Genomic DNA, 27,436 nt, shown 5'->3' with positions numbered 1-27,436 from the left:
GCTTTACCTTTCTTTCGCATCCTAAAAATGAGAATTGTAAACAAATGATTTCAAGATTCCATGGCAACAATAAAACCACATCAATGAGGAAGCACAAATAGAACATTTAAATTCTTAATTGGAAGCTTTCAAAATACTGTGATTTGAGATGAAACAACGTGTGTATTTGATGAGCGGATAATTTATACCCTTTTTGGCATTGTTTTTACATAGTTTTTAGTATGTTTTAGCTACTTTTTATTATATTTTTATTAGTTTTTATGAAAAATTACATTTCTGGACTTTACTATGAGTTTGTGTGTTTTTCTATAATTTTAGATATTTTCTGGCTGAAATTGAGGGACCTGAGCAAAAATCTGATTCAGAGGCTAAGAAAGGACTGCAGATGTTGTTAGATTCTTACCCTCCTGTACTCGAAGTGAATTTTCTGGAGCTACAGAAGCCCAATTGGCACGCTCTCAATTGCGTTGGAAAGTAGACATCTTGGGCTTTCCAGCAATATATAATAGTCCATACTTTTCCCGAGATTTGATGGTCCAAACTGGCGTCAAACGCCAGCCAGAGACCCTTTTCTGGAGTAAAACGCCAGAACTGGCACAAAAACTGGAGTTAAACGCCCAAACTGGCACCCAAGTTGGCGTTTAACTCCAAGAATGGCCTATGCACGTGAAAGCTTCAATGCTCAGCCCAAGCACATACCAAGTGGGTCCCGGAAGTGGATTTCTGCACCATCTGCACTTAGTTACTCATTTTCTGTAAACCAAAGTTACTAGTTTAGTATAAAAACTACTTTTAGAGATTCATTTTAGAACTCATGACATTTTACATTTCGTATTGTATCTTGTACGGCATGAGTCTCTAAACCCCATAGGTGGGGGTGAGGAGCTCTGCTGTGTTTCAATGGATTAATGCAATTACTACTGTTTTCTATTCAATCACGCTTGATTCTATTCTAAGATACTCACTCGTACTTCAATATAAAGAATCTGATGATCTGTGACACTCATCATTATTCTCAATTCTATGAACGCGTGCCTGAAAACCACTCCCGTTCTATCTGAGCTCAACGTAGTCATTGGGCGACAACTTGAGTGCGTATCTCTTGGGTCTTTGATCCACGGACAGAGTCCGTGAGATCAGAACCTTCGTGGTAGAGGCTAGAACCAATTGGCAGCATTCCTGGGATCCAGAAAGTCTAAACCTTGTCTGTGGTATTCCGAGTAAGATCTGGGAAGTGATGACTATGACGAGCTTCAAACTCACGAATGTTGGGCGCAGTGACAGTGAGAAAAAGGATAGAGAGATCCTATTCCGACACTAGTGAGAACCGATAGATGATTAGCCGTCGGTAGCTGTACCTGGTATTTTCATCCGAGACGAGAAATCCGACAGTTGATTAGCCGTGCAGAGATCGTACCTAATATTTTTCATCCGAGAGGATCATACAGCTTGCCATTGAAGGAAGCCATGCGTGTTTGGAGAAGAAGACAGTAAGAAAGAGATTCAAATAACAGAGCATCTCCAGAACCTCAACCTATTCCTCATTACTGAATCACAAGTACCATTTATTTCATGTTATTTACTTTTCATAAATAAAATCAATTATATCATTTGAATCTCCTGACTAAGAATTACAAAATAACCATAGCTTGCTTCAATCCGACAATCTCCGTGGGATTGACCCTTACTCACGTAAGGTATTACTTGGACGACCTAGTGCACTTGCTGGTTAGTTGTGCGGAGTTGTGAAAAGTGTGATCACAATTTCATGCACCAAGTTTTTAGCGCCGTTGCCGGGAATTGTTCGAGTTTGGACAACTGACGGTTTATTTTGTTGCTTAGATTAGGAAAAATTTATCTTTTTGGTTTAGAGTCACTAAATTTGAGTCTTTTATTATTGTTTTTGTTAAAATTTTTAAAATCCTTATTTTCTTTTTCTAGATTTTTTCGAAAATTTTTAATAAATATAAAAAAACCAATAAACTAATAATTGAGTTTAGTTTCATGTTTTAAGTTTGGTGTCAATTGCATGCTTTTATTTTTCTTTCATTTTTTCGAATTACATGTTCTTAGTTCTTTCCTGATCTTCAAGTTGTTCTTGTTTATTTTCCTTGTTTGATCTTTATTTTTTCTTGTTTTGTGTCTTTCCTTATTTTTCTTGTGCATTTTCGAATTATTGGTGTCCAAAGTATAAAAATCTTTAAGTTTGGTGTCCTTTGTGTTTTAATTTTCTTAAAAATTTTCCAAAATTTGTTCTTAGTGTTCATCTTGATCTTCAAAGTGTTCTTGGTGTTCATCTTGACATTCAAAGTTTTCTTATTTGTTTTCTTTGTTTTGATCTAAAAATTCTAAGTTTGGTGTCATTTTATTATTTTTCTCTTTCCTCATTAAATTCAAAAAAATATCTTTTCCTTTATTTACTCATCATTTTCGAATTCCTTAGGTTGACTTAGTCAAAACTTTTAAAAATTTGGTAGTTTCTTATTAGTCAAGTTAAAATTTCAATTTTAAAAGTTTATCTTTTTGAATTTTTTTTTAAACAAATTCTTTTTCAATTTTCTTTTTATATTTTTCGAAAAGCTTTTATAAAATTTTTCAAAATCTTTTTCTTTTTATATATAATTTTCGAATTACTTGTCCTATTTTATTATTTTGATTGGAAAATTTTAACTTTGGTGTTTTCTTATTAAGAAAGTTTCAATCTTTAAAATTTTAAAATCTTATCTTTTTCAAATCTTTTCTTTTATTTATTTTCTTACAAGTATCTTTAATTTTAAGACATATCTTTTTCAAAACTTCCTAACCACTTTCTCTCTCTCTCTTCATTTTTCGAAAATCCTCACCCAAAAAAAATTTCAAATCTTTTTAATTAATTTATTAATTTAGTTTTCTAATTTCGTTTATTTCTTTTTCTTTTCTTAATTTTCAAAACTTGAATCATTTTTTTATTTACTTTATTTTAATTTCATTAATTTCAAAAAAAGGGGGAATAAAATTTCTATTTACAATTCACATCATCTCCCTTTCTCCATCATGGACTCAAGTCGAAATGAATAGTCCAAAAGGACTCTGGGGTCATATGCTAACCCTACTAATGCTTCCTATGGGAGTAGTATCTATATACCTCCCATCAGAGCTAGCAGTTTTGAGCTAAACCCTCAGCTCATTATCATGGTGCAGCAAAATTGCCAGTATTCCAGTCTTCCACAGGAAGAACCTACTGAGTTTCTGGCACAGTTCTTACAAATTGCTGACACAGTACATGATAAGGAAGTAGATCAGGATGTCTACAGATTATTACTATTTCCATTTGCTGTAAAAGATCAAGCTAAGAGGTGGTTAAATAACCAACCCACAGCAAGCATAAGAACATGGAAACAGTTTTCAGATAAATTCCTGAATCAATATTTCCCTCTAAAAAGGATGAAACAGCTAAAGCTGGACATCCAAGGCTTTAAACAAGAGGATAATGAATCTCTTTATAATGCCTGGGAGAGGTACAGAGAGATGCTAAGGAAATGCCCCTCTGAAATATTTTCAGAATAGGTGCAGTTAGACATCTTTTACTATGGGCTTACAGAAAAGGCCCAGATGTCTCTAGACCACTCAGCTGGTGGATCTATACATATGAGAAAGACAATTGAAGAGGCTCAAGAGCTCATTGATACAGTTGCTAGAAATCAACATTTGTATTTAAGTAGTGAGTCCTCCAAAACAAGTTGTTGAACTCAATCAGTAATTGCTTCTTATAACAAAACAGTTAGCAGAATTTAAGGAGATGCTACAAAACACTAAAAATGCTAACAAGAATATAGAAGCACAATTGGATCAGACAAGACAATAGCTATTTAAATAGATAACAGAAGAGTGCCAAGCTGTACAATTAAGGAGTGGGAAGACATTGAATGTCTCAACTCAAGGCAGCAGAAAGCCAAGAAAGGAACAACTGAAAGAGGATAACCAAGCCACTGCTCAAAATCCCTCTGAGGACAATAAGAGCCCAGAGAGGAATGATTCTGGCATTCAAACGCCAGAAAAGGGTGAAAAACTGGCATTAAACACCCAGTGGATGGCCAATTCTGGCGTCCAAACACCAGAAAAGGGTGGCAATCTGGCGTTAAACACCGAAAAAGCACTTAATTCTGGCGTTCAAATGCCAATAAGGGATTAGACACCTGCAAGTGCTGATAACAACCCCCTTAAGCAGGCTTCTCCAACCACTTCTGTAGGAAATAAACCTGCAGCAACTAAGGTTGAAGAATATAAAGCCAAGATGCCTTATCCTCAAAAACTCCGCCAAGCAGAACAGGATAAACAATTTGCCTGCTTTGCAGACTATCTCAGGACTCTTGAATAAAGATTCCGTTTATAGAGGTACTTGAGCAAATACCCTCTTATGCTAAGTTCATGAAAGATATCTTAAGTCATAAGAAGGATTGGAGAGAAACTGAAAAAGTTTTCCTCACTGAAGAATGCAGTGCAGTCATTCTGAAAAGCTTACCAGAGAAGCTTAAAGATCCCGGAAGCTTTATGATACCATGCACATTAGAGGATGCTTGTACCAAGACAGCTCTATGTGATCTTGGGGCAAGTATCAACCTAATACCTGCATCCACTATCAAAAAGCTTGGTTTGACTGATGAAGTTAAACCAACCCGAATATGTCTCCAACTTGCTGATGGCTCCATTAAAATTTCATCAGGTGTAATTGAAGACATCAATGTCAAGATTGGGCCATTTGCCTTTCCCACTGACTTTGTAGTGCTGAAAATGGAGGAGCACAAGAGTGCAACTCTCATTCTAGGAAGACCTTTCCTAGCAATTGGACGAACTCTCATTGATGTCCAAAAAGGGGAGATAACCCTGAGAGTCAATGAGGACGAGTTTAAGTTGAATGCTGTCAAAGCTATGCAGCATCCAGACACATCAAAGGACTGCATGAGCGCTGATATTATTGACTCCCTGGTGGAAGAGGTCAATATGACTAAGAGTCTCGAATCAGAGCTAGAGAACATTTTTAAAGATGTTCAGCTTGACCTGGAGGAACCAGAGAAAATAGAAGAACCTCTGAAAACTCCTCAGGAAGAGGAGAAGCCTCCTAAACCCGAGCTCAAACCACTACCACCATCCCAGAAATATGTATTTCTAGGAGAAGATGAAACTTTTTCGGTGATCATAAGCTCAGTTTTAGAGCCACAAGAAGAGAAAGCACTAATTTAGGTGCTAATGATACACAAGACTGCTCTTGGGTGGTCCATAAGTGATCTTAAGGGCATTAGCCCAGCCAGATGCATGCACAAAATCCTATTGGAGGATGATACTAAGCCAGTGATTCAACCAGAAAGGCGGCTAAATCCAGCCATGAAGGAGGTGGTGCAAAAAGAGGTCACTAAGTTACTAGAGGCTGGGATTCTTTATCCTATTTCTGATAGCCCCTGGGTGAGCCCTGTCCAAGTTGTCCCCAAGAAAGGAGGCATGACAGTGGTTCATAATGAAAAGAATGAACTGGTTCCTACAAGAATAGTTACAGGGTGGCATATGTGTATTGACTACAGAAGACTCAATACAGCCACCAGAAAGGATCATTTTCCCTTACCATTCATAGACCAGATGCTAGAGAGACTAGCAGGCCATAAATACTACTACTTTTTGGATGGCTATTCAGGTTAAAATCAAATTGCAGTAGATCCTCAGGACCAAGAGAAAACAACATTCACATGTCCATCTGGAGTATTTTCCTACAGAAGGATGCCATTTGGTCTGTGCAATGCACCTACAACCTTTCAGAGGTGCATGCTCTCTATCTTTTCTGATATGGTAGGAAAATTTTTGGAAGTCTTCATGGATGACTTCTCAGTATTTGGAGACTCATTCAGCTCCTGTCTTGACCATCTAGCACTTATTCTGAAAAGGTGCCAAGAGACTAACCTGGTTTTAAACTGGGAGAAATGTCACTTTATGGTGACTGAAGGAATTGTCTTTGGGCACAAAATTTCGAATAAGGGAATAGAGGTGGATCAAGCTAAGGTAGAGGTAATTGAAAAATTACCACCACCTGCCAATGTTAAGGCAATCAGAAGCTTTCTGGAGCATGCAGGATTCTATAGGAGATTTATAAAGGATTTTTCAAAAATTGCAAAACCTCTGAGCAATCTGCTAGCTGCTGATACACCATTTGTCTTTGACACAGAGTGTCTGCAGGCGTTTGAGACTCTGAAAGCTAAGCTGGTTACAGCACCAGTCATTTCTGCACCAGCCTGGACATCATAATTTGAACTAATGTGTGATGCCAGTGACCATGCCATTGGTGCAGTATTGGGACAAAAGCATAACAAGCTTCTACACGTCATTTATTATGCTAGACATGTTTTAAATGATGCACAGAAGAATTACACAACCATAGAAAAGCAGTTGCTTGCAATGGTTTATGCCATTGACAAGTTTAGATCTTATTTAGTAGGATCAAAAGTGATTGTGTACACTGACCATGCTGCTCTAAAATATCTCCTCACAAAGCAGGATTCAAAACCCAGACTCATAAGATGGGTGCTGCTTCTGCAAGAGTTTGATATAGAAATAAGAGACAGAAAAGGGACAGAGAACCAAGTAGCTGATCACTTGTCCCGGATAGAACCAGTAGCAGGAGCGTCCCTCCCTCCTACTGAGATCTATGAAACCTTTCTGGATGAGCAAATCTTTGCCATTCAGAAAGTACCATGGTTTGCAGACATTGCAAACTATAAAGCTGTGAGATTCATACCCAAAGAGTACAGCAAGCTGCAAATGAAAAAATTGGTTTCTGATGTAAAGTACTACCTGTGGGATGAACCATATCTCTTTAAGAGATGTGCAGACAGAATAATCCATAGATGTGTTCCTAGAGAAGAAGCACAGAAGATCCTATGGCATTGCCATGGATCACAATATGGAGGACATTTCGAAGGTAAGCGAACAGCTACAAAGGTCCTCTAATGTGGCTTCTACTGGCCTACTCTCTATAGAGACTCCCAAGAGTTTGTACGTAACTGTGATAGTTGCCAGAGAGCTGATAATCTGCCTCACAGTTATGCCATGCCTCAGCAAGGGATCTTAGAGATTGAGTTGTTTGATGTATAGGGTATTGACTTCATGGGGCCTTTCCCACCATCATATTCAAAAACTTATATTCTGGTGGCAGTAGACTATGTATCTAAATGGGTAGAGGCAATTGCAATACCCACTAATGATACTAAGACAGTGATGAAGTTCCTCCAGAAGCATATTTTCAGCAGGTTCGATGTCCCTAGGGTACTGATCAGTGATGGAGGAACTTATTTCTGCAATAAACAGCTTGACTTTGCTCTGGTCTGATATGAAATTAACCACAAAGTGGTGACTCCATATCATCCACAGACAAATGGGCAGGCTGAAGTCTCAAATAGAGAACTAAAATGAATCCTGGAATGGACTATAAGTACCCGTAGAAGGGATTGGGCAAGAAGTCTGGATGATGCCCTATGGGCATACAGAACCGCATTCAAGACTCCTATAGGGACCTCTCCATACCAGCTTCTGTAAGGAAAAGCCTGTCATCTGCCAGTGGAACTGGAACACAAAGCCTACTGGGTAACAAGATTCCTAAACCTTGATGCTAAGGTAGCTGGAGAGAAAAGATTACTCCAGTTGAATGAACTGGAGGAGCTCAGACTCAATGCTTTCGAAAATGCTAAAATTTACAAGGAGAAAGCAAAAAGGTGGCATGACAGAAAGCTATCATCTAGAGTCTTTGAGACAGGACAGAAGGTTCTGCTGTTTAACTCTTGGCTCAGATTGTTCCCTGGGAAATTAAAACCCCGGTAGAAGGGACCATATGTGATTACAAGTGTGTCACCATATGGTTATGTAGAGCTTCAGGATATTGATTCTAACAAAAGTTTCATTGTTAATGGACAGAGAGTCAAACATTATCTTGAAGGCAATGTTGAGCAAGAATGCTCAAAACTGAGACTAAATTAAAAGCTCAGTAAAGTCCATCTAAAGACAGTAAAGAAGCATTTGTTGGGAGGCAACCCAGCCATTATAAAAAAAATTAGATGTTTATAACAATTATACAAGTCCATTTAATTTTTTATTCATGTTTGTTAAAAGCTTTTCAATGAACAAGTCAGGGAAATGAAGGTTCAGAACATAAAGCAGAAGAATCATAGAGAAAAAGAGCTCACTGGCATTAAAACGCCAGTAAAGAGGCAATTTGGGCGTTAAATGCCAGAATGGCTACCATTCTGGGCATTTAACGCCAGTAAAGGTATCATTTTGGGCATTAAACACCAGAATGGGCAGCATTCTGGGAGTTCAGAAAAATGCCCAGTAAAGAAGGATTTCTAGCGTTTAACGCCAGCCAGGGTACCTGGCTGGGCGTTAAATGCCCAAAATGGCCACCAGATGGGCGTTAAACGTCAGAATGGCTATCATTCTAGGCGTTTAACGCCAGAACAGCAAAGGGAGGTAATTTCATTTCCAATTCAAATTTTTTCAAATTTTCATGTTTTAATTCATAATTTTCTGCATAAAAATGTTACAAATATTCATCTTTCAATTTCCAATTTCAAAAATTAATAATCTTATAAACTCATTTCAATCCCTTTTTAAAATGTTTTTTTAAAAAAAGAAAAAAAAACTCATTTACCTTTCCAATTTCTTTCCAAATCTTTTTAATTCATCCATCTTATCTTTTATTTCTTAGGTGCATTAACGAAAATTCCGTTTTAACGTCCTCATATCTTTTTCAAATCTCTCATGTTTTACAAATTGTATCTTTTATCAATCATATCCTTCTAACTTATCTTTTTCAAAAATAATTCGAAACCCATTCCCTCCCTCCCTTTTAAATACACATTCGGCCAGCCCCTCTTCACCCATCATTCGAATCCTTCTCTCCATCTATTCATCTTCTTTCTTTTTATTTTTGCTTGAGAGCAAGCAAATCTCTAAGTTTGGTGTGATTTCTGTGATCCCTAAGCTAAAACAAACGAATCTCATGGCTCCCAAAAGAAGACAAACCACTTCAAGAGGCAAGAAAGAAAGCAATCTAAAGCCACTTTGGATGCATGAGAATTTTTGCACCAAAGAACATGGAGACCATTACTTCAAAATTGTGTACAGAAGATCAGTGATCCCGGAAGTTAGGTTCAATCTAAAAGAAGATGAATACCTAGAGATCCAAGAGCATATTCGAAACAGGGGATGGGAAGTCCTGGCCAATCTTGATATACATGTTGGAAGAAACATGATCCAGGAATTCTATGCAAATCTGTGGATTACGGAAAAGCAAAGATTAGAGGAAACTACTTTGCACTCCTTTAGGACTATGGTCAGAGGGAAGATTATTTACTTCCATTTTGACAAAGTGAGAGAAGTTCTCAAGCTTCCTTAACTACAAGATGATCCAGAATCCTTTAATAGGAGAATGGCCAAAGATAAAAGGCTAGATCAAGTTCTAGAGGACATATGCCTCCCTGGAACCGAGTGGATTACCAATACAAAAGGTGTCCCAAACTAGCTAAAGAGAGGAGATCTCAAACCAGTTACTAGAGGTTGGCTGGATTTCATTGGGCGTTTTATACTCCCAACCAGCAACCGTTCTGAAGTCACTATCAAGAGAGCAGTGATGATTCACTGTATTATGCTGGGGAAAGAAGTAGAGATTCATCAACTGATTCCTGGTGAAATTTACATATTTGCAAACAAGGAATCCACTGATGCTAAATTGGCTTACCCAAGCTTGATTAGTCTGTTATGTAAAGATGCGGGGGTAAAGATAGGCGTGGATGAATATATCCCAGTTGAACGCCCAATCACCAAAAAGGTGATGGATGGACCTCAAGTTCAAGACAACCCCATCAAGAGGAGGGCGCATGAGCTCCTCCCAGAAATTCCTCAATTTGAATACTGGACCCGCTTAGAAGCATCTGTCACCAAGCTGCAAGAAGCTATGGATCAACTCAAAGAAGAGCAGCAGAATTAAAACAGCATGCTCTGCAAACTGCTCAAAGAACAAGAGAAACAAGGGCGTGAGATACAGGAGCTAAAGCGCCAGAAGCTGCCCCTTGAAGAGTTAGACGTCCCACAGATTGAAGGAGCTAGTGTCTCTCAAAATAAAGGCTGTTGAGTCCTAACTCTATGATAACTTTTGTTATTAGAGACCTATTTTAAGAGTTACATGAGCATTAGTATTAGAGTCATTTATTTTTATGTCTTTAATTTCCTTACTTCTATTGTTATTTGTCTGCTTTTATGTTTAGTTTATGTCTTGTTTTTATCCTTATTATATGATTATTAGTATTTAGAGTCTATGTCTTAAAGCTATGAATGATTCCATGAATCTCCCACCTTTCTTAAATAAAAAAATGTTTTTATTTGCAAAAGAACAAGAAGTGCGTAGTTTCAAAAATTATCTTGAAATTAGTTTAATTATTTTGATGTGGTGGTAATACTTTTTGTTTTTTGAATGAATGCTTGAACAGTGCATATTTTTTATCGTGAAGTTTATGAATGTTAAAATTGTTGGCTCTTGAAAGAATAATAAAAAGGAAAAATGTCATTGATAATTTGAAAAATCATAAAATTGATTCTTGAAGCAAGAAAAAGCAGTGAGAAACACAAAGCTTGCGAAAAAAAAAGGGGTAAAAAAATAAAGAAAAAGAAAGAAAAAGAAAAAGCAAGCAGAAAAAGCCAATAACTCTTTAAACTAAAAAGAAAGGGTAAAAAGGATCCAAGGCTTTGAGCATTAATGGATAGGAGGGCCCAAAAGAAAAAAATCCTGGCCTAAGTGGCTAAATCAAGCTGTCCCTAACCATGTGCTTGTGGCGTGAAAGTGTCAAGTGAAAAGCTTGAGACTGAGCGGTTAAAGTCGTGGTCCAAAGCAAAAAAAAAAAGAAAAAAAAGAGTGTGCTTAAGAGCTCTGGGCACCTCTAACTGGGGACTCTAACAAAGCTGAGTCACAATCTGAAAAGGTTCACCTAGTTATGTGTCTGTGGCATTTATGTATCTGGTGGTAATACTGGAAAATAAAATGCTTAGGGTCACGGCCAAGACTCATAAAGTAGCTGTGTTCAAGAATCAACATACTGAACTAGGAGAATCAATAACACTATCTGAATTCTGAGTTCATATGGATGCCAATCATTCTGAACTTCAAAGGGTAAAGTGAGATGCCAAAACTGTTCAGAAGCAAAAAGCTACTAGTCCCGCTCATCTAATTAAAACTAATCTTCATTGATATTTTTGAAATTTATTGTATTTTCTCTTCTTTTTATCCTATTTTATTTTTAGTTGCTTGGGGACAAGCAACAATTTAAGTTTGGTGTTGTGATGAGCGGATAATTTATACCCTTTTTGGCATTGTTTTTACATAATTTTTACTATGTTTTAGCTACTTTTTATTATATTTTTATTAGTTTTTATGCAAAAATTACATTTCTGGACTTTACTATGAGTTTGGGTGTTTTTCTGTAATTTCAGGTATTTTCTGACTGAAATTGAGGGACCTGAGCAAAAATCTGATTCAGAGGCTGAGAAAGGACTACAGATGTTGTTGGATTCTAACCCTCCTGCACTCGAAGTAGATTTTCTGGAGCTACAGAAACCCAATTGGCTCACTCTTAATTGCGTTGGAAAGTAGACATCTTGGGCTTTCCAGAAATATATAATAGTCCATACTTTGCCTGAGATTTGATGGCCCAAATTGGCATTAAATGCCAGCCAGAGACCCTTTTCTGGAGTAAAACGCCAGAACTAGCACAAAAACTGGAGTTAAACGCCCAAACTGGCACCCAAGCTATCGTTTAACTCCAAGAATGACCTATGCACGTGAAAGCTTCAATGCTCAGCCCAAGCACACACCAAGTAGGTCCTGGAAGTGGATTTCTGCACCATCTGCACTTAGTTACTCATTTTATGTAAACCTAAGATACTAGTTTAGTATAAAAACTACTTTTAGAGATTCATTTTAGAGCTCATGACATTTTACATTTCGTATTGTATCTTCTATGGCATGAGTCTCTAAACCCCATAGGTGAGGGTGAGGAGCTCTGCTGTGTTTCAATGGATTAATGCAATTACTACTGTTTTCTATTCAATCACGCTTGATTCTATTCTAAGATACTCACTCGTACTTCAATATAGAGAATCTGATGATCCGTGACACTCATCATTATTCTCAATTCTATGAACGCATTCTTGACAACCATTCTCATTCTATCTGAGCTCAACGTAGTCATTGGACAACAGCTTGAGTGAGTATCTCTTGAGTCTCTGAACCACGGACCGAGTCCGTGAGATCAGAACCTTCGTGGTAGAGGCTAGAACTAATTGGCAGCATTTCTAGGATCCGAAAAGTCTAAACCTTGTCTGTGGTATTCCGACTAGGATCTGTGAAGGGATGACTGTGACGAGCTTCAAACACACGAATGTTGGGCACAGTGACAGTGTGAAAAAGGATAGTGAGATCCTATTCCGAAACTAGTGAGAACCGGCAGATGATTAGCCGTGCGGTAGCTGTACCTGGTATTTTTCATCCAAGACAAAAAATCCAACAGTTGATTAGTCGTGCAGAGATCGTACTTGATATTTTTCATCTGAGAGGATCATACAGCTTGCCATTGAAGGAAGTCATGCGTGTTTGGAGAAGAAGACAGTAGGAAAGCAGAGATTCAGATGACAGAGAATCTCCGAAACCTCAACCTGTTCCTCATTACTGAATCACAAGTACCATTTATTTCATGTTATTTACTTTTCATAAATAAAATCAATTATATCATTTGAATCTCCTGACTGAGAGTTACAAGATAACCATAGCTTGTTTCAAGCCAACAATATCCGTGGGATCGACCCTTACTCACGTAAGGTATTACTTAGACGACCCAGTACACTTGCTGGTTAGTTGTGCGGAGTTGTGAAAAGTGTGATCACAATTTCGTGCACCAGTATTCCAAATGTGCATGCAGTTTGAACACACACACCGGCCGGTTGAAATGGCTATCACACTAATAAAACAATCAAAGTTCAATACTTCTCAATCAAGTGCTTAAGTTGCAAGTATAAAGAATCAAGCATGGAAGCAACCTTAAGCAAGCATCAAATGACTTAATTGAATTCTTTGAAGGAAATGGTTATTGAGGTTGTGGGCAATTAATGTTCATTATTAAGAAGGTTGCACAACAACAATAACCATTCAAGCAAAGTGAAGTGTCATTTGTTCATCTTCGAGAAGTGATAATCACACATACAATGTCCTTTATTTTAAGCCACAAGATGTTTGATCAAGACATCAAAAAATGAACATTTGTAATGCGATGACGCAATTAAATTGCTAAGATGAACAACGAAAATTGAATTCAACTAAGAATAATACATTTACAATTAAATCACCCATTAACAAAGAATCAAAAGTCATGTAAGACATGGGTGTTTGGAACTTCAAGTTCAAAAGACGATGAAATGCATTGGTATGTCAAGTTGATTATCATCAAAAATCATATTTGAAGTTGCACAAATCATAGAATATACCAAACAAGAGATAAGTTGAAAGCATATGATGGCCATCTCATATGAATCAAACAAGAGTGTCATTTAGGCATTTAATCAAACATATGATGTGCATTGTGCAAACTCATCACAATTAAGCTCAAATTCAATCAAAAACAACCCATCAATTCAAAAATCAACACTTGCAATATGAAGACAACTAAAGAAAGCAACAAGTTTAATCTAATTATCATGAAAAGAAATTAAAACAAATTCAAAAATTAACATAAAAAGAAAATAAACCTGAAAATCAAAGAGTGAAGAAAGTAAGATAAGAAGATGAAATAATGGCACTTGTTATAGCCACTGCGAGCTCACGGTGGTTAGCTTCGTCAGAGACACACCGAAGTTCCACAAAAGTGAAGAAACTCTCCAGTGGTAGAGAAGGAAAAAAGAGAGAAGAGAGAAAGAAAGAAGAAAGATAGAAGAGAGAGAAAGATGGGTAGTGGCGGCAGGGTCGCCGGAAGGAGGGCTGGGTGGCGCAGCAACGATGAGAAGAAGAGGGAAGAAGCTGCTGGCTCAATAGGGGTTTTTGCCCTGTTAACGCCCAGGTCGAGGCTTATGCGTGCGCACACAGGTCCGTGCGCACACACAAGAAGCAAAAAAAAGAGGGGTGCGAACACACAAGTGGTGCAAACGCTCTAAACAGAGGGTGCGCAAAGAAGTGTGCGGGCACACACAGTTATGCGTGCGCACAGGGAACACGACAAGAGGGATGCGTGCGTACGCACAAGCAGTTGTGCGCGCACAAGAAATGAAATAGGAAAGGATGCGGATGCACAGAGCATCCGAACGCTCATACTAGAGGGGCTGCATCGAGTCTTGCGGGGGCACAATGTTGTGCGCTCACACAAATGGCTGAAAAACTTTTTTTTTTCTTTTTTATTTTGCAAAAGCTATTGCTTAGGGAAGGGTCATGTGTGCGTGCGCACACAGGAATGAAAAGGGCAGGTGTTCATGCGCACAGGCTATGCCAGCGCTCCCAACAGAGGGGATGCAAGCTGGTGTGTGGATGCACAAGCCTGTGTGCTCGCACATGAGCACAAAAAGAGGGGTGTGTGCGTACGCACAAGCAGGTGCGCATGCACAGGGCCAAGAAAAACAAGGGAGAGCCCATGCACAAGCCGTGCGGGCGCTGTGAACAGAGGATAAAACCAAGAGTGTGCGCGCTCACAGGCTTGTGCTCACATACAGGACGCAGAAAATGGAAGTTTTGTGCACACGTACAAGTGTGTGCGCACGCATGATACCCTGTTTTTCATTCCAAAATTTTTTTTCTCAAAAACTAAGGTACTAAGCCTTAGCACAATCAAAATTTTAACCCCCAACAAAAAAATATTCAAACATTCATGACCCACAAGCCAAATGACCTATCTAACTCAAAGGTTAACTACTCCTAAGTACATCAACATATCAAAAGAAAGCAATTAAGTTAAAGAAATATATAAAAAAAAGAAGGGTTAGAACAATGTTACCATGGTGGGGTGTCTCCCACCAAGCACTTTAGTTTAAAGTCCTAAGTTGGACTTGCATGAATTCATTGATCATGTGGAACCTCCCCAATGAGGAAAATCTCCAACTCCTTGGCATGCTTGGATTGGGTGTGGTAAAATGAATTAGGCTCCTTGAAAATATTTTCTTCTTCATGCTCCTTGCTAGGCTCAACCACTTGATCTTCAATTAGGTCACAACCAAAGATAGAGTAAACTTCTAGACTGAGCTTCTTGGATCCATCCAAAGTGAACTTCACTACTTTCCCATCGGCCTCAAATGAGTAAGCTCCCGAATATGCATCCAACTTGAATCGGGATGTTTTCAAAAACGGTCTCCTAAGGAGAAGAGACGATGGCTTGTTCGAATCAATTGGAGGGGTTTCCAATATATGAAAATCTACCAGAAATAGCAACCCTTGGATGTTGACCAAAACATTCTCCGCAATGCCTACAACCAGCACAATGCTTTTATCCGCCAATACAAATCTTGCTCCGGACCTCTTCAATGGTGACAAGTTCAACTTCTCATAGATAGGGAGGGGCATAATGCTTACACAAGCTCCCAAATCGCACATGCAATCCATGAACTCCATCCCACCAATCACACAAGTTACCAAACATAGATCAGGATCATTACACTTTTTCGGAATGAGAGAAGAAATAGAATCATTTACCGGAATTTTGTTTAGCTCACCAATCTTGTCCTTATGTGTGCAAACATCCTTGAGAAATTTGGCGTACTTTGGAACTTGTTGGATGGCTTGAAAAAGAGGGACGATAACTTCTACATTCTTGAAATTTTTCACCATATTGGGGTCAGGGTCTTCAAGCTTCTCAGCCTTTTTAGCCAATGTTGGGAAAGGAATTGGTGTAGGCTCTTCAAGAAGGTTCTTCCTCTTAGGCTCTTTGACCTTGAATAGTTCCTCCTCACCTCTTGCAATATTTTCCTCCTCATCTCCCATCACTTCCAGTTCTTCTTTTATTTCTCAGTGTGGGGCTCCTTGCTCAAACTTGTAGGCTCAAGACCAACTTCATCTAACTTGGTACCACTCCTAAGGGTGATAGCATTAATGCTTCCCTTTGGGTTTGGTTGGGGTTCAGAAGGTAGACCACTAGAGGTGTAAGCTTGATGGGAATTTTGAGTGTTTGAAGGAGAAAGAGTCAAACATGATAAAGCTTAGGCAATGGTTGCCATGTACGTTTTTTCTTCTTATGAAACTCCCTTTGCTCTTGCATGAAGCTTTGAAGTGCATCATTCATGTAAGGTTGATTTGGAAGGGGAGGTTGATTGTTTTGGGTGAGGTTATGCCTAGTGTGTGGTGGTTGATATCTTGCTTGATGTTGAGAATGTGGTTGTTCATTGGGTTGGGCATGAGGTGGGCTTTGTGGTTGGTATAGTGGATAGTGAGGTTGTGGTGGTTGATGGTAAGGTTGTTGGCCTTGAGAGGGTTGGTGATAATAGACTTGTTGGTTGGAGTAAGGTTGAGCTTGAGATGGTTGGTTCCACCTTTGATGGGAGTTATCCCTCCATCCTTGACTTTGGTTCCCTCCATAGTGATGAGATCCTTGATTGCCTTGATTGTAATTGGACCTTTGTGGGTAAGGATTAGCCACCGCCAATGCGTTGTTCTCTTGGAGTTGAGGACACTCATCGGTGTAGTGACTGTTGCAAGCACAAATACCACAAGATCTAGGGGATCCTTCATTTCTAAGAGGTTGGGGTGGAGAAGATAGCAACATTTGTGGAAATTGTTGGCCTTGAGTGATTTACCTTAACAAGATTATCATCTCACCAAGTGTCTTTGTCAAGATAGCATCACCAGAAGGTGAGACTTCACTTATAGCCTTTGGTTAGGGATTTCTTGTCCTTAAATGTTGAGTCAAATCTGCCATGTCCGCAACGACTTCCTAAGCTTCTGCTGCGGATTTGTTCTTAGTGAGAGATCCTCCACTTGAGGCATTAAGAAGAAACTTGTCTTGTGGAATCATCCCTGGCAAAAGTAACTTATGAGCACCAACTCATCAATGCAGTGGTGAGGACGAACTTCCAACAACTTTTTGAACCTTTCCCAATATTCATAAAGGGTCTCTCTATTTCTTTGCATGATGCAAGAGATTTCCTTCCTTAGACGATCCGTCTTTTAAGGCGAATAGAACTTCTCAAGAAACTCCTTGCACAATAAATCCCAATTAGAAATCACTTCCTCCGATTGGGTATAAAACCATTCTTTCACCTTTTCCTCTAGGGAGAAAGGGAAAGCGAAAACCATAACCGCTATCTCATCCGAGTCATGTCTTCTTGTCGTAGAGCACACAACTTGAAAATCCTTCAAGTGCTTGAGAGGATCTTCTCCTGGTAACCCATTATATTTCGGAAGCAAGTTGATCATACCCATCTTGAGCTCAAAATTGGCATCCAGATCCGGGTACCGAACTTGTACCGGTTGCAAAGTGATATCCGGGGCTCCGGCCTCCTTTAAAGTAATTCTCCGAGGTGGCTCTGACATATTGTTGTCACCTAATTCACTCACAGAAAATTTCAGCACTTCCAACAGAAGAATACAAGGTTCCCTCGTTAAGTGAAGAATGAGGATCACGGTTAGAAGGTGATGGTGAATTGGTTTGCTCTTCAAGAGAGCCTGATTCACTATGCACAAATGCTAACCGACGCCAAGCATGCCTAACATGTGTTAAAATCCTTTCTATTTTGGGGTCAAAAGAGGCCAAGCTCGGGTCTGTAAGCGACCGTGTCATTCAACTGAGGAATCAATGAAAGCATGCAATTACCAAAAGCAAAACAAGAATAAGAAAATAAACAAAAATAACCTAATAGTCAATAACTACCAAAACTATTTAGATAGAGGCGCCAACTATCAATTAGTTTCAAGTAACAAACAAAAATCAAGTATTCACACTATTCACATATTTACAACAACCAAAACTGTAGCACTCATTGCACTTGTGTGTGTCCCCGGCAACGGCGCTAAAAACTTGATCCGAGAGGTTTTCGTCGGTTAGGAATTTTCACAAAATAATTTCGTTGCTAGTATAGTTCCCAACCAACAAAAAACCTCTAATAAAAGTTTGGAAGGACAAATTATCACAATTCAAAACCAAACATAATACCAGGAGTTTTACTTCCCGGGTCGTCTCCCAAGGACACTAGTTATCAATGAGTGTGCAATTTTGGTTGTGATAATCAAAGGAGAATTTCAATAAAGAGATGAAAAAATAAAGAAACAAAAGAACATTCAAAATTTCAATTAATGAACCAATGAAGGAATTAAATAATTAGCTATGTAATATAAACAAGTAAGATATAAGAGTGATTGATGTATGTATGTGTGTGTGTGATTCAAAACATAAATAGGATCTTAGCTTGGGATGAGCTAGGGATTCCTTTCCATGTTGCAACCACAACTATGACAATTGTAATAGATTAGTCTCACTTAGTTAACTCTTACATCGAATAGTAAGTCAAATGAGCATAGTTGTTCTTAATCCATAAATCCTAACTCACTTGCTAATTACCTTAGCAACAAGTGAGCGTTAGTGGAAACAAGAACAATTAACAATCCAAGACTTATTACTAAATGTTGGACATTCCAACTCTAGGAACCAAATTGCTCATTTTTCCCAAGTCAAAAGGTGGAAATTTAGCCCATAATCAAAATTGACATTTCCACAAACACTTGGTGGGCATAAACACTAAACATGGGAAAATTGAGAAAATGCTTGAAACTATGAGCAGCAAATGATCAAAAGCAACAATAGCAACTGGTATGTGCGAAATTGTTACTCTGAGGTTGTAAAATTTGTTGTTCGTTCTCTCCCTGGCAATGGCGCCAATAACTGGTGCACAATACCGTGGTCCAAACATAACTTCACAACTTCGCACAACTAACGAGCAAGTGCACTGGGTCGTCCAATTAATAAAACCTTACGTGAGTAAGGGTCGATCCCACGGAGATTGTTGGTATGAAGCAAGCTATGGTTACCTTGTAAATCTCAGTCAGGCGAATATCAAATGGTTATGGAGTTTTCGAATAATAATAATAAATAAACAGAAAATAAAGATAGAAATACTTATGTAATTCATTGGTGAGAATTTCAGATAAGCGTATAGAGATGCTTGCGTTCCTCTGAATCTCTGCTTTCCCGCTGTCTTCATCCAATCAGTCTTACTCCTTTCCATGGTAAACTTTATGTAAGGGCATCACCGTCGTCAATGGCTACATCCCATCCTCTCTGTGAAAATGGTCCGATACGCTGTCACTGCATGGCTAATCATCTGGAGGTTCTCGATCATACTGGAATAGGATTTACTATCCTTTTGCGTCTGTCACTACGCCCAGCACTCGTGAGTTTGAAGTTCTTCACAGTCATTCAATCCCTGAATCCTACTCAGAATACCACAGACAAGGTTTAGACTTTCCAGATTCTCATGAATGCCGCCATCAATCTAGCTTATACCACGAAGATTCTGATTAAGAGATCCAAGAGATAATCATCCAATCTAAGGTGGAACGGAAGTGGTTGTCTGGCACGCGTTCGTATGGGAATGATGATGATTGTCACGTTCATCACATTCATATTGAAATGCGAATGAATATCTTAGAAGCGGAATAAGTTGAATTGAATAGAGAAACAGTAGTACTTTGCATTAATTCGTAAGGAACAGCAGAGCTCCACACCTTAATCTATGGTGTGTAGAAACTCTACCGTTGAAAATACATAAGTGATAAGGTCCAGGCATGGCCGAATGGCCAGCCCCCAAACGTGATCAATATGATCCTAAGATGAACTAAAAATCATAAGATGATCCGAAGATGTAAATACAATAGTAAAAAGTCCTATTTATACTAAACTAGTTACTAGGGTTTACAGAAGTAAGTAATTGATGCATAAATCCACTTCTGGGACCCACTTGGTGTGTGCTTGGGCTGAGCTTGAATGTTACACGTGCAGAGGCTCTTTCTGGAGTTGAACGCCAGGTTGTAACATGTTTCTAGCGTTCAACTCTGGTTCGTGACGTGTTTCTGGCGTTTAACTTCAGACTGCAGCGTAGAACTGGCGTTCAACGCCCTTTTGCGTCATCTAAACTCGGCCAAAGTATAAACTATTATATATTGCTGGAAATCCCTAGATGTCTACTTTCCAACGCAATTGGAAGCGCGCCATTTTGAGTTCTGTAGCTCCAGAAAATCCACTTTGAGTGCAGGGAGGTCAGAATCCAACAGCATCAGCAGTCCTTCTTCAACCTCTGAATCTGATTTTTGCTCAGGTCCCTCAATTTCAGCCAGAAAATACCTGAAATCACAAAAAAACACACAAACTCATAGTAAAGTCCAGAAATGTGAATTTAACATAAAAACTAATAAAAACATCCCTAAAAGTAACTAGATCCTACTAAAAACATACTAAAAACAATGCCAAAAAGCGTATAAATTATCTGCTCATCACAACACCAAACTTAAATTGTTGCTTGTCCCCAAGCAACTGAAAATCAAATAGGATAAAAAGAAGAGAATATATTATAAATTCCAAACTATCAATGAAACACAGCTCCAATCAGATGAGCGGGACTTGTAGCTTTTTGCCTCTTGAATAGTTTTGGCATCTCACTTTATCCATTGAGGTTCAGAATGATTGGCATCTATAGGAACTCAGAGTTCAGATAGTGTTATTGATTCTCCTAGTTCAGTATGTTGATTCTTGAACACAGCTACTTTATGAGTCTTGGCCGTGGCCCTAAGCACTTTGTTTTCCAGTATTACCACCGGATACATAAATGCCACAGACACATAATTGGGTGAACCTTTTCAGATTGTGACTCAGCTTTGCTAAAGTCCCCAATTAGAGGTATCCAGGGTTCTTAAGCACACTCTGTTTTTGCTTTGGACCTTGACTTTAACCGCTCAGTCTCAAGTTTTCACTTGACACCTTCATGCCACAAGCACATGGTTAGGGACAGCTTGGTTTAGCCGCTTAGGCCAGGATTTTATTCCTTTAGGCCCTCCTATCCACTGATGCTCAAAGCCTTGGGATCCTTTTTATTTACCCTTGCCTTTTGGTTTTATGGGTTATTGGCTTTTTGCTCTTGCCTTTTGGTTTTAAGAGCTTTTGGCTTTTTCTGCTTGCTTTTTCTATTTCTATTTATTTTTTTTTGCCATTTTTTTTCCGCAAGCTTTGTATTCACTGCTTTTTCTTGCTTCAAGAATCACTTTATGATTTTTCAGATTATCAAATAACATGTCTCCTTGTCATCATTCTTTCAAGAGCCAACATATTTAACATTCTTAAACAACAACTTCAAAAGACATATGCACTGTTCAAGCATTCATTCAGAAAACAAAAGGTATTGTCACCACATCAATATAATTAAACTAAGTTCAAGGATAAATTCGAAACTCATGTACTTCTTGTTCTTTTGAATTAAAACATTTTTCATTTAAGAGAGGTGATGGATTCATAGGACATTCATAACTTTAAGACAAAGTTACTAAATACTAATGATCATGTAATAAGACACAAACATGAATAAGCACTTAACATAAAGAAAATGAAAAACAGAGAATTTAAGAACAAGGAATGAGTCCACCTTAGTGATGGTGGCGTTTTCTTCTTGAGGAACCAATGATGTCCTTGAGCTCTTCTATATCTCTTCCTTGTCTTTGTTGCTCCTCCCTCATTGCTTTTTGATCTTCTGCAATTTCATGAAGGATGATGGAGTGCTCTTGATGTTCCACCCTTAATTGTCCCATGTTGGAACTTAATTCTTCTAAGGAGGTGTTGATTTGCTCCCAAAAATTCTGTGGAGGAAAGTGCATCCCTTGAGGTATCTCAAGGATTTTTTGATGGTGAGCTTCCTCATGCATTTCTTGAGCTCCATGAGTGGGCTCTCTTGTTTGCTCCATCCTTTTCTTAGTGATGGGCTTCTCTTCCTTAATGGAAATGTCTCCTTCTATGAAAGCTCCAGCTGAGTAACATAGATGGCAAATAAGATGAGGGAAAGCTAGCCTTGCCAACGGGGAGGACTTTTAGGCTATTTTGTAGAGTTCAAGGGAGATGACTTCATGAACTACTACTTCCTCACCAATCATAATGCTATGAATCATGATGGCCCAATCCACAGTAACTTCAGATCGGTTGCTAGTGGGGATGATGGAGCGTTGGATGAACTCCAACCATCCTCTAGCCACAGGCTTAAGGTCCAGTCTTCTAAGTTGAACCGGTTTGCCTTTTGAGTCAATCTTCCATTGAGCTCCTTCCACACATATGTCCATGAGGACTTGGTCCAACCTTTGATCAAAGTTGACCCTTCTAGTGTAGGGGCGTGCATCTCCTTGCATTATAGGCAAGTCAAACGCCAACCTCACATTTTCCAGACTAAAATCTAAGTATTTCCCCCGAACCATAGTGAGATAATTCTTTGGATTCGGGTTCTTACTTTGATCATGGTTCTTAGTGATCCATGCATTGGCATAGAACTCTTGAACCATTAGGATGCCGACTTGTTGGATGGGGTTTGTTAGAACTTCCCAACCTCTTCTTTGGATTTCATGTCGGATCTCTGGATACTCATTTCTCTTGAGCTTGAAAGGGACCTCGGGGATCACCTTCTTCTTGGCCACAACATCATAGAAGTGGTCTTGATGAGCTTTGGAGATGAATCTTTCCATCTCTCATGACTCAGAGGTGGAAGCTTTTGTCTTCCCTTTCCCTTTTCTAGAGGATTCTCCGGTCTTGGGTGCCATCAATGGTAATGGAAAAACAAAAAGCTTATGCTTTTACCACACCAAACTTAGAATATTGCTCGCCCTCAAGCAAGAGAAGAAAGAATAGATGAAGAAAAAGAAGAAAATATGGAGGAGAGGAGGGAGAGGTGTGTTCGGCCAAGAAGGGGAAAAGAGGGTTGTGTTGTGTGAAGATGAGGAAGAATGGAGGGCTTTATATAGGGAGGGGAGAGGGGTTAGTTTCGACCATATAGGTTGGGTTTAGGTGGGAAATTGATTTTGAATTTTGAAGGTAGGTGGGGTGTATGGATCTGAGTGGTAAATGGAAAACAGAAGGGATGACTGTGAATGGAGAGAAAGAGGGTGATATAGGATTATGAGGAGGTAAGGTGAGTGGAGGTATGTGGGGATCCTGTGGTGTCCACAAATCCTGAGGTGTCAAGAATTTACATCCCTGCACCAATTAGGCATGTAAAATGCCTTTGCATGCAATTCTGGCATTTAAACGCCGAATTGATGCTTGTTCTGGGCGTTCAACGTCCATATGCAGCATATTTCTGGCGTTGAACGCCAGCTTCATGCTTGTTTCTGGCGTTCAGCGCCAGCTTTCCTCAGTGTGAATTCCTGGCATCTGAATGCCAAGATGCTGCCTGTTTTGGGCGTTCAACGCCAGATCCATGCTCTGTTCTGGCGTTGAACGCCAGCCAGATGCTCCTTACTGGCGTTTAAACGCCAGTAAGCTCTTCCTCCAGGGTGTGATTTTTCTTCTGCTGTTTTTGATTCTGTTTTTGATTTTTCTATTTATTTTGTGACTCCACATGATCATGAACCTAATAAAACATGAAAAAACAATAAAAATAAAAATAGAATTGAATAATAAAAATTGGGTTACCTCCCAACAAGCACTTCTTTAATGTCAATAGCTTGACAGAGGGCTCTCATGGAGCCTCACAGATGTTCAGAGCATTGTTGTGACTCCCCAACACCAAACTTAGAGTTTGGATATGGGAGTTCAACACCAAACTTAGAGTTTGGTTGTGGCCTCCCAACACCAAACTTAGAGTTTGACTGTGGGGGCTCTGGTTGACTCTGTTTTGAGAGAAGCTTACTGTGCCTCTTTTCCATATTTACAGAAAGATGTCCATGACTTTTAAACTCAAGGGAGTCCTCATTCAATTGAAGGACTAGTTCACCTCTGTTAACATCAATCACAGCTTTTGCTGTGGCTAGGAAGGGTCTTCCAAGGATGATGGATTCATCCTCATCCTTCCCAGTATCTAGGATTATGAAATCAGCAGGGATGTAAAGGCCTTCAACCTTTACTAATATGTCCTCTACTTGTCCATACGCCTGTTTTCTGGAATTGTCTGCCATCTCTAATGAGATTTTAGCAGCTTGTACCTCAAAGATTCCCAGTTTCTCCATTACAGAGAGTGGCATAAGGTTTATTCCTGACCCCAGGTCATATAGAGCCTTCTCAAAGATCATGGTGCCTATGGTACAAGGTATTAGGAACTTTCCAGGATCCTGTTTCTTCTGAGGCAATCTCAGTTGATCCAATGCATTTAGTTCATTGGTGAACAGGGGAGGTTCATCTCCCCAAGTCTCACTACCAAATAAATTGGTATTCAGCTTCATGATTGCACCAAGAAACTTGGCAACTTTCTCTTCAGTAACATCTTCATTCTCTTCAGAAGAGGAATACTCATCAGAGCTCATGAATGGCATAAGGATGTTCAATGAAATCTCTATGGTCTCTAGATGAGTCTCAGATTCCTTTGGTTCCTCAAAGGGAAACTCCTTGTTGATCACTGGACGTCCCAGAAGGTCTTCCTCTTTGGGATTCACGTCCTCTCCTTTCTTCTTGGATTCGGCCATGATGGTTATATCAATGGCCTTGCACTCTCCTTTTGGATTCTCTTCTATATTGCTTGGGAGAGTACTAGGAGGGGTTTCAGTGATTCTTTTACTCAGCTGGCCCACTTGTGCTTCTAAATTTCTAATGGAGGACCTTGTTTCATTCATGAAATTCACAGTGGCCTTAGATAGATCAGAGACTAAGTTTGCTAAATTAGAGGTATTTTGTTCAGAGTTCTCTGTCTGTTGCTGAGGGGATGATGAAAAAGGCTTGCTATTGCTAAACCTGTTTCTTCCACCATTATTAAAGCCTTGTTAAGGCTTTTGTTGATCCTTCCATGAGAGATTTGGGTGATTTCTCCATGAGGGATTATAGGTGTTTCCATATGGTTCACCCATGTAATTCACCTCTGCTATTGCAGGGTTCTCATGATCATAAGCTTCTTCTTCAGAAGATGCCTCTTGAGTACTGTTGGATGCAGCTTGCATTCCATTCAGACTCTGAGAAATCATATTGACTTGCTGAGTCAATATTTTATTCTGGGCCAATATGGCATTCAGAGTATCAATTTCAAGAACTTCCTTCTTCTGAGGCGTCCCATTACTCACAGGATTCCTCTCAGAAGTGTACATGAACTGGTTATTAGCAACCATGTCAATGAGTTCTTGAGCTTCTACAGGCATTTTCTTTAGGTGAATGGATCCACCTGCAGAAGTATCCAATGACATCTTAGCTAATTCAGACAGACCATCATAGAATATATCCAGGATGGTCCATTCTGAAAGCATGTCAGAAGGACACTTTTTGGTCAGTTGCTTGTATCTCTCCCAAGCTTCATAGAGGGATTCACTTTCCTTCTGTCTGAAGGTTTGAACATCCACTCTAAGCTTACTCAGCTTTTGAGGAGGAAAGAACTTGGCTAAGAAAGCCGTGACCAGCTTATCCCAAGAGTTCAGGCTATCTTTAGGTTGAGAGTCCAACCACACTCTAGCTCTATCTCTTACAGCAAACGGGAAAAGCATGAGCCTGTAGACTTCAGGATCTACTCCATTAGTATTAATAGTATCACAGATCTGCAAGAATTCAGTTAAGAACTAAAAAGGATCTTCAGATGGAAGTCCATGAAACTTGCAGTTTTGTTGCATCAGAGAAACTAATTGAGGTTTCAGCTCAAAATTGTTTGCTCCAATGGTAGGGATGGAGATGCTTCTTCCATGTAAATTGGAATTAGGTGCAGTAAAGTCACCAAGCATCCTCCTTGCATTATTATTATTTTCGGCTGTCATCTCCTCTTCCTGTTCGAAAATTTCTGTAAGGTTATCTCTGGATTGTTGTATTTTAGCTTCTCTTAGTTTCCTCTTTAGAGTCCTTTCAGGTTCAGGGTCTGCTTCAACAAGAATGTTCTTGTCCTTGCTCCTGCTCATATGAAAAAGAGGGAACAAAAAAATAATAATAATAGGGATCCTTTTTACCCAGGTATAGAGGTTCCCCTGTGTGAGTAGAAGAAGAAGAGAATGTAATGTAAAGAAGGGAAGAAGAGAAAATTCGAACACAGATGGAAGAGGGGGTTCGAATTTGGGTGAGATGAAGTGTTAGTAGGTGAATAAATAAATAGAAGGAGATGAGAGAAAAGAAGGATTTTCGAAAATAAAATTTTAAAAAGGGGTTAGTGATTTTTGAAAATTAGGAATGAAATCAAATTAAAATTAAAAATTGAAACAATTAGTTAATTAAAAAGAATTTTTGAAAAAGAGGGAAGAGATTTTCGAAAATTAGAGGGAGAGAGTTAGTTAGGTAGTTTTGAAAAAGATAAGAAACAAACAAAAAGTTAATTAGTTAGTTGAAACAAATTTGAAAATCAATTTTGAAAAGATAAGAAGATATGAAGTTAGAAAAGATATTTTAAAATCAAATTTTTGAAAAAAGATATGTTTTAAAAAGATATGATTAAAAGGATATGATTTTGAAAAAGATAAGATAAAAAGATCTTTTTGAAAAGATATGATTGAAATTAGTTTTGAAAAAGATTTGATTTTTAAAATCACAATTAAAGACTTGATTCACAAGAAATCACAAGATATGATTCTAGAACTTAAAGTTTGAATCTTTCTTAACAAGTAAGAAACTTGAAATTTTTGAATCAAAACATTAATTGTTGAGGATATTTTCGAAAATTATGAGATAAAATTAAGAAAAAGATTTTTGAAAAATATTTTTAAAATTTTCGAAAATAAATAAGAAAAATGAAAAAGATTTGATTTTTGAAAAAGATTTTGAAAAAGATAAGATTTTTAAATTGAAAATTTGATTTGACTCATAAGAAACAACTAAATTTTAAAAAGTTTTGAAAAAGTCAATCCAAATTTTCGAAATTTATGAGTGAAAAAGGGAAAGATATTTTTTTTATTTTTGAATTTTTAATGATGAGAGAGAAAAACATAAAAAATTGACTCACAACATGAAAATTATGAATCAAAACACATGATGCATGCAAGAACACTATGAATGTCAAGATGAACACCAAGAACACTTTGAAGATCATGATGAACATCAAGAACATATTTTTGAAAAATTTTTTATGCAAAGAAAACATGCAAGACACCAAACTTAGAAATTTTTCATGTATAGACACTATGAATGCAAGAATGCATATGAAAAACAAGAAAAGACACAAAACAAGAAAATATGAAGATCAAACAAGAAGACTGGCCAAGAACAACTTAAAGATCATGAAGAACACTATGAATGCATGAATTTTCGAAAAATGCAAAGAATTTTTAGAAAAA

General features: G+C 38.4%; 2 non-coding genes across 2 annotated transcripts; both read left to right on the top strand.

The window, feature by feature from the left end:
- The first annotated feature begins 17,081 nt into the window (after positions 1-17,081).
- Positions 17,082-17,188, top strand: LOC112753336 (small nucleolar RNA R71). The gene has a single exon (XR_003177727.1). It is a non-coding gene; the product is annotated as a small nucleolar RNA R71 (small nucleolar RNA).
- An 8,244-nt stretch (positions 17,189-25,432) lies between these two features.
- On the top strand, positions 25,433-25,540 carry LOC112753077 (small nucleolar RNA R71). Its single transcript, XR_003177477.1, has one exon. It is a non-coding gene; the product is annotated as a small nucleolar RNA R71 (small nucleolar RNA).
- Positions 25,541-27,436: the final 1,896 nt, after the last annotated feature.

This window comes from Arachis hypogaea, chromosome 15, assembly GCF_003086295.3.
Source record: "Arachis hypogaea cultivar Tifrunner chromosome 15, arahy.Tifrunner.gnm2.J5K5, whole genome shotgun sequence".
In the NCBI taxonomy this organism is placed as follows: domain Eukaryota; kingdom Viridiplantae; phylum Streptophyta; class Magnoliopsida; order Fabales; family Fabaceae; genus Arachis; species Arachis hypogaea.
This window is presented reverse-complemented; position numbering and strand designations above follow the sequence as displayed.